The sequence below is a fragment of the Miscanthus floridulus genome, chromosome 19 (genome assembly GCF_019320115.1).
Source record: "Miscanthus floridulus cultivar M001 chromosome 19, ASM1932011v1, whole genome shotgun sequence".
NCBI lineage: Eukaryota > Viridiplantae > Streptophyta > Magnoliopsida > Poales > Poaceae > Miscanthus > Miscanthus floridulus.
Window position 1 is genome coordinate 34,415,362 of NC_089598.1, and position 10,954 is coordinate 34,426,315.

The following is a 10,954-nucleotide window of genomic DNA, read 5'->3' on the forward strand; positions in this document are numbered from 1 at the left end:
TCCCCTTCACTTCCTCTTGAGTCTGGCGCAGCAAACTTTGGTTTTCTTGGAGTGCGGCCTGCTGAGCTTGAAGCTGTGCTTGCAATTCTTCCTGCTTCCTAGCAGCTTCATCTCTTTCAGCTTGAAGCCTTGCCTCAAACTCAGCTTGAAGGCGTGCTTGTGCTACTGTCGATGAGGCTTGGCCAGTCTTCGACAGTCTAGGGACACCAATGTTCGGAAGAAAGGTGGATGAATGGCTGATGTGGCTGAGACTTTCAGCAACAATAGTGGAGGGAGACTTTTGTGCTTCTCCTTCTTTTGGCTCTCTTTCCTTCTCTACCACCATTTGTTCCTACATAAAATGAATGCAGTTAATAACAAGGCCATAGAACAGTACAGAAGCAGGCATTTACTTGAGTACAGTAGATGTATCCAATCATTTAGGAACTTACATATATTTCATCTGCAAGAGGAGTACGGCCACTTTGGCGACTAGTCATGCACTCCCCAAAGAAATCAACAGCATCTGGTTCCATGTTGTTGTACTTAGGCCTCTGCAGCATGTTAAAAGCAGAAGATATAAGAGTAGCCATGAATTATATGTACATGCCAAACACCAAGATGCCAAAATATGTATGCACTAGACATCATACTAGTTTTTGCCTAAGTATTTGCCTCTAGATTTTTTATGCCAACAACAAATACAATCACTAACAGTCAACTAATTTCTGACAGTTGGAGAAAAACAACTCAGGATTATGCATCAATCCAACCTGGACAGATCAAGAAGAATAACTTGGCCTAATCAACACCTACTACTACTGTTGATGAGCATCTCTGATGACATAACAATTTGTATTGCAGATTTCAGTTTGAAATGGTCAACTTAAGAGATTAGGAGCATAAACACCTACTGATTATAGCTCACTCAGCACAGCGCAAATATTATGAACATGGGAGCTCATCTCAGAAATCATAGGGCCAAAGCCACAATCAACTACAAAATCAAAGCTCATCTCAGAAATCAAAGGGCCAAAGCCACAATCAAATACAAAATTAGAGCTCATCTCATAAATAAGTGGAGCAAGTGCTAACTTGATAGTCCACAAGCACATGGTAATTACTAAGCTACAAATGTCCCATCTTTCAAGCTAATTATACAAAAGACATAGTATCTGTACCAGGCTGTATCGATGGGCAATATATGACCTAGCTCCAGTCTTTTGGTGCAGCTGCACTTGGCCTCGGTTAACTTTATTCTTAGCAGATTTTTCCTGCACCACAAATGCAATAAAGAGTTGTCATTCACATGCATAGGTTGCATTGCATAATAACAAAAGGAGATAATTCAGGCATGGACCTTATTCTTTGGGTCACACCAGTACTCTACCAGCTTTACCCACTCCTCTTTCTTCATCTTTGGTGGAGGCTGTTTGGCCAAGAGCTGTTCCATTGTGAGTGTAGGGTCGAAGTACTTCGTTTTCAGGTGATACCTCTGCTGCCTTACTCCCTTCTTGATGATATCAGTGCATGCAGCTTTGCTTGGTCCCTCATTCTTAATATCCACATCCAACCTTGACTGCAGTCACACATACGAGATATTAGACACAATTTTTGACATGGTAGTGGAGTAATGAAAGGAAGTATTTGGAGTGAAATAGCTATCTTACCGCCACTTTCTCAAGCACTTTTGTTATTTGTGCCGGTCCCGCATCTTTTTGATATAGCTTCCAAGATGTTAAGATAGGCAGGTTGTCTCTCAGGGCAACACCAGTTTCTGAAGCCAGCTTCGCTGCCTGAAGTGGTACATTAGGTCTTTTCTTCCCTTCAGCCACCTGGATAGCCAACTTATTTCCTCTATTTATCATCTTCTCTAAGCCATGACCCATGGTTTTCTTGCGGACATTCTTTTGGCGCGCTGCATTAGCAAATATTGATCAAAATGTGTTATTAAAGCAGTAACAATTGTAGATAATGATTGGAGAAACAAATGCTTGGCAGTATGTATTGTTTACCTAGAACTAAGTCATCACTTGGTTCTCCTTCACATGTATTACCCTCTGAATTAGCAGCATCAAATTGCTCAGCTGACTCATTGATGTCATTGCTTTGCCTAGAGCTCTGGCCACCTGGCGAGGTGTCTGTAGGGATTGGCTGGTTAATACTAGTTGCGGGAGTCATTTGCCTCGACTGAGACATGGTAATAGTGGGTCTAGGAGTATGCTTAGGGTTAGCACCAGGCGAAGACATGGCTGCACTTTGCCTGGTGAATCTAGGAGGACTAGGCATTGGCTTTGCAGCAGGCATAGACATGGCTAGACTGGTCCTAGTATGCTTAGGGTTAGCACCAGGCGAAGACATGGCTAGACTGGTGAATCTAAGAGGACTAGGCACTATTTTTTGAAGTGGCACAGACATGCCTGGACTGTTTGTGGTCTTAGTTGGATTACTAGGCACTGTGCTAGTAGTCTCTGTGTTGCTGGTGTTTGGTGTGAGGTGGCCTTGCAGTTGGCTGGCACTAGAGATGGCAATAGGTTTAGGGTTGGCTTTGGAAGTGTTCTTAGGAGGCAAGGGATTTCTTATCCTAGGTGGTGGACGGCCTCCAGGCGAAGGCATGGCTGCACTTTGCCTAGTGAGTTTTATTGGCGTCCGCAGTTCTTGCTGGTTGGCAGCCGCCATTGTTGCTGCCTTTTGCTTCTTCTGAGGGTGAGTTCTTGGAACCATCGCTCCTACCTGCCAAGAGAAACATGCATCTTAGTAATGAACAAAGAAGTGTCAAGTAGCATAATTAAGTACAATGAACTATATGTTTGAAATAGATATACCATAAACTTGTTAGTTGGCCTAGTAATGCATCTCACCTCGGTATTGACCTCATTATTGAGGTCATCGCCATAGTCATCATCAGTGTCAGATTGTTTATCAACATCAGAGGAGGGGTCATATTCAATGTCAGATTCTGGATTGTCAGATTCTGAATTCCCCCTGCCCTTTTCCTTTTTTGATATAACTTCTCTAATAGACTGAGCTAAGATTGGAATACCGAAAGACTTAAAAACTTCCTGAACATGCTTTACATTCTCATCCCTCTTCTGCTCATAACTGGTTTTTGTCATTTCCTCTATTACTTAGTACGATGAAACGTAGAAAGAGCAGAAACTAGATTTAGTTTCTGTAAAAGGAGTTGAAGAAATAACTAACACATCAGTACTCTGTTAAATAGTAAAAAGAAGGCAAAGTATCAAGGATGCTACAAGCGGGCTCACCAAGTGTCAGCGGGTAGCCGACGAGGCAGACGACGTGGTGCGGAGCCGCAGCGGTAAGCACACGCCCTGTGGTGGACGGACGCCCTATGAGCCGTGGATGCCGTCAGGGTAGCGTGAGCTACGGATCTGGCCTCCGGCATCGGGGTGGTTCCGGCCTCCGGCGTCGGCGCTGACGGAGTCCGGGAATGGGTCCAGCGTCGGTGCTGACGGCGTCGGGGTGGCGGCGGGGTGCCGTTAGGTTTCGGGGAGGGAGGAGGAGGCCATGGTATGCGCGAGGAGGAGTAGATCCTGGCCGGGGATGGAGGGGATGGGCGGCGGTGCGGTGGCTTGGTAGGCGGCGGTGCGGCGGTGTGGCGGTGCGGGGATGGAGGGGAGTGGACTATGGTGCCCAAGAGGATAAGGCAGGAGGGGAAATTTTGGTCTGACGTGGGAGTGGACTGTGGTCACAGCCAACGCGCAGGAGAGCGGGCGGTGGAGGTAGCCAATTTTGGTCTAACGCGGTGGGTCCGCTGTGTCGGTGGCAGAATGCAGCACTTGCATTGTTCTGTCCTGGCGCGGTGGGGGCCCTATGTCAGTCATAGAAACAGTATTATTATGAAATCAAATACATTTTTGGGGTACTAAATGATTCGAACTGGAAAAATGGTAAGAAACAAAGTTGTTCAGCGCATCGAGATCTACCATTTGTATTTCTGACATTTTTTCAGTTGACTTTGTTTAGAGAGTTCAAACTTTGAATTTGGAAAATTTTAAACTTGAAACTCAAATTTGAGGTACTAAGTAATTCCAAATGACAAAGTCATGAATACAAAAGTTGAACAACTCATCAACATCTAAAAATTTTGTATAGACCATTTTTTCATATGACAAAGTGATTAAAACTTTGTTCTAAAATTCTGCTTATCTCTCTTATAGTTCATGACTTTTTCTAAAAAATGGTCTATACAAAATTTTTAGATGTTGATGAGTTGTTCAATTTTTGTATTCATGACTTTTTCATTTGAAATATTTTTTAGTGTCTAAATGTGGTTTGTTTTTGTCACTTTTTGGAAATTCAAAGTTGTTAGTGTTCAATTTTTGTTACATTCAAATATGACCAAACTCAATGCAACTAATGGATACATCATGATTTTAGAAAATTTTAGAAAAAAAAACATCAAATTTGGAGCATGTATGTGGGAGTAATACTAGTTACAATTTTTTGCCAAAGATCAAAAAAAGAAATGAGCTTTGCACAATGAAGGCCTAAATACCATGAAGGCCCCACCTATCATAGAAAGTTTTCTCCACTAAGACACAAATGTGTTGAGGCCGGCCACATCTGGCCACCTGCTCCTCGCTGACCACCCCCACCTGCTCCATAGCCGGCGACCCCTATCCCACCTGCTCCTCGCCGGCGACACCGTACCCCATGTGCTCCTCGCTGGGGCTCGATGAGCGCGCGCTAGGGGGCGACCGCATGAAGCTACTCCTCCTCTCAGGTCCCAGCGTGCTGACCTCGACTGCTCCCTCGCCTAGATGCCTGCTCCTCCTCTTAGGTCCCAGCGTGTCGCCGGTCGGCTGCTCCTCGACCGTGTGCTTGCTGCAGCCAAGCCGACCAGAGCAGCTGATGTAGCCTCGCCGGCCAGAGGAGCTGCTGAAGCCTCGCCGGCCACCACAGCTGGTGCATCTCCGGCCGGCCAGAGGAGCTGCTGAAGCCTCGTAGCCCAGCCCATCTGCTTGCCACTGGCTCGGCAGCCATTGTTCAAGGTTGATTTTTCAACATATATGAAGCATAAACATAATTTGTCCACATCATGATTTTTAAATTCTTGGCACTTACATTGTCCAGATGGATAGGAGCTGGGTTTATAACAGTGCGCCATTTACTCCCGCCTATATGGATGGTGTTGAACAGTTCATGGCACATGTCAGAGCTAGATATAGGCCTCATGAGGAAATCAAGTGCCCATGCCGCAAATGCCTGAACCAAAGAGATAAAAGTCAAGCTGAGGTACAAGAGCATATAGAAATCAATGGTATTTCTAAAATGTACACAAGTTGGATTCACCATGGAGAGGGAGATAATGATGTTGTACAAGATGGAGAACTCCCTGTTGTACCTGAAGATATGTCATGGGATGGAAATGACCAAGCTCCACTTGATGATGAAGGACAAGCTGAAGATGTCATATTAGATGATAGTGAACGGGGAGTTCAGGGTTTGATTCAAGATCTGTACACCGCAGCAAGCCATGGCGTCAGTGCCAACTTATATAAGCAAATCATGGAAGAGGCAAAGTGTGAACTTTATCCAGGTTGCACCGAGGAGTCTAGGCTAAGTTTCATTATTAAAATGCTGCATATAAAAGTGTACAATTCGATAACAAATTCTGGGTTTGATGCAATGCTTGAGTTGCTTTCAACATCATTCAAAAATGTGACCGGCCTCCCTAAGTCCTATAATGAAATGAAAGCTCTACTTCGGAAGCTTGGTTTTGGTTATGTTTCTATTCATGTGTGCAAGTATGACTATGCCTTATTTTGGAAAGACCATGAAGAGGATGATCATTGCCTAGTTTGTGGCTTCACAAGATGGAAAGTGAACAAGGAGGGCAAAAAGAAAGTTCCTCACAAGGTCCTCTGTTACTTTCCAATAATTCCACGCCTCCAAAGGCTTTTTATCTCAAAGCAGCGGGCACAATATGCAAGATGGCACAAGGAAAAGAGGGTAGCAGTTGAGAATGAAATGAGACATCCTGCTGATGGAGAAGCTTGGAAAGAATTTGATGATACTTTCAAGTCTTTTGCAGATGATCCTCGCAGTTTGAGGCTTGCCATTGCTACTGATGGATTTAACCCATTTGGTCAGATGACCAATTCATATAGCATCTGGCCAGTGATAGTGGTTCCATACAATTTTCCACCATGGATGTGTATGGACCAATCCAATTACATGCTTGCTTTACTAATTCCTGGCAAAAAATCACCGGGCAAAGATTTCCATGTGTTCATGCAGCCTTTGATAGCAGACATGCTAACTCTTTGGAATGGTGTCCCTACTTATGATGCATATGAAGGCAAAGACTTCAGTCTGCGTGCAGCAATTCTGTGGGGAATCCATGACTACCCTGCATTAGGTACCATGTCAGGTAGAAGCACTAAGGGTTACTTCGCATGTGTGCACTGTGATGAGAATCCATGCTCCGAATGTCTAACCAACAAAATTGGATTCATAGGCCATAGACGTTTCCTCCCAAACAACCATCTGTGGAGGAAAAATAGATCTTTCAATGGCCGCCATGAAAATAGGGAGCAGCCAAGGAAATTTAGTGCAGATGAGGTTATGGCAAGGTTGGATGAAGTTTGCTATGTTCCTGGCAAGAATCCAGATAAGCCGAAATCAAGAAAACGACGCCGTGGTGGAGAACCAGTATGGCATCTGAAGGTTAGCTTGCATGATTTGCCATACTGGTCAAAATTGAAGCTACAGTACAACCTTGATGTTATGCACATAGAGAAAAACATATGTGAAAACATTTTGTCAACTCTACTTAATATTCCGAACAAGACAAAGGACACAATTGCTGCTAGAGTAGATTTGGAAGAAAGAGGTATAAGAAAAGAGCTTCATTTGTTAGATGACACTAGTGCTGCATCCTCAAAGCCAAGAGCTTGTTACGTTCTAACACCAGAAGCAAAGAAGAAGTTCTTGCAATTTGTGAGCAATGTTAAGTTTCCAGATGGCTATGCCTCCAATATATCAAGATGTGTCAATATGGAGGGAGGAGGATCAATGCATGGGCTGAAAACACATGACTGTCATATACTACTGCAGCGTATTTTACCAGCTGGCCTTCGTGGTTTGGTGCGAAAAGACGTATATGAAGTAATTGCTGAGTTGGGTAGGTTTTTTAGACAACTTTGCTCAAAAACTCTAAAGGTTGATGCACTAAAACAAATGAAGGAAGATATTGTGCTTATCCTTTGCAAGCTAGAGAAAATTTATCCTCCTGCATTCTTCGATGTTATGGTTCACCTAGCAGTTCACTTACCTGATGAGGCACTCCTTAGGGGACCGGTGCAGTATGGATGGATGTACCCCATTGAGAGAAGATTGGGCACCTTTAAGCGTTTCATCCGCAATAAAGCAAGACCTAAAGGTTCTATTGTAGAGGCATACACTGCCTATGAGTGTATGACCCAGTGCTCAACATATTTCGGTGACATTATTAATAGGTTCACTAGGCCTGAAAGATACTTGGATGGAGAAAAGAACATCTCACCCAATGGTTACTCTATTTTTGGTCATGGTGTTAACCTGTTGGGTGCTTCAAAACTTCATTATGAAGACAAAGACTATGACTCCATGGTTTGGTTTGTTCTAAATAACTGCGAAGAGGTTGATGAATACAAAGAGTGAGTAATTGCTGTAATTTCATTTGAGCCATCTTTATTCAAAACAAGTGTCACAAAAAGACTAACTATCTTCTTCCTTTGCAGCATGTATAGGGCAGAATTAGAACAACAAGAGGTCAACGATGTTGAAAAAATGATGTCAACACAATTCGCTGCATGGTTTGAGAATCATGTGTGTGCAGCTTCTACAACATGACTTAATAATTTATGATACAATACACTCTGAAACTCAATAATTTTGTATGTTTACAACCTGCAGATTACGAAATTGAAATATGAAGGCACAACACATGTTGATGAAGACCTGTACTCACTAGCATGTCGGTCGGATCCGCGAGTGCGTTCATACATAGCCTGCATAATCAATGGGGTACGGTACCACACTATGGCTCGTGACGAACACAAGAAAACACAGAACTCCACCATCAAAACTGCAGGTACTCACGGTGGTGACACAATTGACTTCTATGGGACAATCACAGACATTATTGAGTTGAGTTACAGTAAGAACAGCAAAGGGCATAGAACTGTTATCTTATTACGGTGTGAATGGTACAATCTAGAGGGAAAGACATACCAGCTGAAAGATGATGGTTACTTCAAGAGCATAAATAGCCAAGGCCGATGGTATAAGAATGATCCTTTCATTATAGCCACTGATGCTTCATAAGTATTTTTCTTGGAAGATACAAAGTTAGGTCCATGTTGGCGAGTGGTACAAGAATTTGGCCACTGACATATATTTGATGTTGAAGAGACCGACACAAACCAACCAATCCATGAACAAGTACAGATGAGATGTCAGGAGGCATACCAAGAGGAGCATACTTCATCAAGAGATGGTGCAGTGGGAGACATTCATCCTGATATGGATTTGTTGCGCATGGATAATGAACCAGGCAGCCCTGTTAGTAGAGACCTCGTCGAGAGCATCCGTCGACAAAAACATACAACTCAAGGTGATGAAACATACGGCGATGATGAAGATGAAGATGAAACCTACCTTGAGTACCATAGTCCTGAAGAAGGCAATACTTCAGGAGAAGACAGTGATGATGACTGACCTTTGCATTTCTGGAGATTTGTGAACCATGAACTTTTCTATTATTGATATTGTTGTATTTGAATTATGCTACTACATTTATATCTGAATTATGAAATTGTAAGACCTTATATGCAATGACTCTGTTTTCAGTGGATGGAAGTTATAGTGCCCAGATTTCATTCACATGATGCAAGTTATATATAGTGCCCAGACTTCATTCACATGATGCAAGTTATATATAGTGCCCAGATTATTGTGTTTTCATGACACATGATAATGTCATGTAATGCCTAGAATCTATCATGGAATGTACAGAATCTGTCACAAAATGTATAGCCTAGAAGTTACAGACATGCTGCCAAAAAATCATTCCACACAAGTAAATCATCATAAGCAAAAGGGATCTTTATTTCCAACATACATCAGAAATGTACAGGTTACACAAGAGAAGTCCAAGAGCACGAAGGCCCATATTTTCATACCAACTACAAATACATCCTGGACAGCAGGTTCACTACATGTCCTAGCTAGCCTACTTCATCATCATAGCCAAAAGCATATCAAATGTGGCAAACATATCCAACCCACTTCACAGCATGTCTTGCTACATCATCATTGCCTACTTCAACATTACAATTACAACCAAAAGAATGGCCAGCACTAGGAATGTTACATTCAGACAACCACAGACAAGACAAATGCAGCTTCCCATGCCTTCCCTGTTCTTGCCAACCATTTCCTTCACCTTGTTCAGACTCTGCTCTAAGCTATCAATTTTTCCAACAAGCTCAGGAACTTCAGTTGTCGAAGCTGGTGCAATGGTAGAAGCAGCTGATGGTAGATAACCATTATCAAGAAGGAACACCACATATTCTTCCTCAAACCAATACCTAGCACATGTCCCCTGCATCCAAATTTAAACAACAGGGAAATTAAAATCAATACACTACATCAACTGAATGCTAAAAACACTACCATTCTCAAGCATGCTCATTCAAACAAGATTGAAATGATTATAACACTGACATTTTGATAGTTCTTCCTAGGGCACTTGAAATATCTCTTTCCAAAGTTCAACCCAGACTACGTGGTATTGGCAGCAAAGACCCTGACATCCTTGCAATCTAGGCACATAATCAACGGCAACCCGCTCACATCATTAACCAGCGTCTCTAGATCGACGGCCGTGGGCAGAGGAGCTGCAGCAACAACAACAAGGGGTGTGGGTTGTAGGGCAACCCTAGCTGCGCTAGACCGCCTAGTGCAAGTGGTAGATGACGACGCCTGAGACATGAGCCCTGATTGATACACAAGAAATTGATTAGGAATTGCACATTGGATTAACAGTAGAGCAATGAGCAGAAGAAAGAGGAACGGGGAGGGGGATGAGGGTGCCATAGCCGAGCAAATGGAGGCGAACGGGGAGGGGATTGATGGCGACACTGCCCACCATGCACCACCACCTACCAACCTAAGGCAGTGGCGACGTTCACTGGTGATCTGTGCTCGCCGGCTGTCCTGGCGGCAGATCTCGTGCTGCCTCAGCCCACTGCCTCGCCGTTACCTAGGGAGAGGGCAAGCCGGCTTCGCCCAGAGCCTGCTCAACCACGGCCGTGCTCCGCACAGACGCCAACCACCGCTCGCCGCCCTCCGCTCGCCGCCTGCCGCACCGCTAGAGGCTCACCGCCCTCCGCTTGCCTCCTTCTTCAGTTCGGTCAGGGGAGATGGAAAAAATGAAATTGGTCAACAGCAAGGAGGTAGGGTCCACCTTCAGGGGGTATATTGATGTTGGGGCCAGTCATTTTTTGAAAGATGATAAAGTGACATCGACAAACTGTCACATAAAACTAGCATATGGCGTCACAAAAAACAAGTCATCAACCGGCTCCTTGCGCCTAACATTTAGTGACGAAATTTGTTACTTTTTTGTGACACTATATACGATGTCATCACAAATGCTACTGGGGCTCATAAAATTATGACGACCAATATTTTTCCGTCACATTATATTACATTACATGACAAAAATAGGACCCATCATAAGGGAATTTGTCATAAAAAGAAGGATTTTTTGTAGTGCACCCATAGATGCTCAGCAGAAGAACATGGAGCTCTAGACCTTCTCATGTAGTCAAGGCAGCTCCTAGACAGGGATGCTACCCGCTGAAGTATGGCCACCGTGGCTGGAGGATGTCTCATAAACTTTATGAACTGGCCAACCTAAGCAGCTACAAGGGCAGAACCTCCCACCAGCGTAGTCCTAAGC

The 10,954-nt window shown here is 43.8% G+C and overlaps 1 pseudogene; it reads left to right on the forward strand.

Annotated features, from left to right (window-relative positions):
• The first annotated feature begins 5,076 nt into the window (after positions 1 to 5,076).
• LOC136525858 (uncharacterized) lies at positions 5,077 to 8,706 on the forward strand (annotated as a pseudogene).
• Positions 8,707 to 10,954: the final 2,248 nt, after the last annotated feature.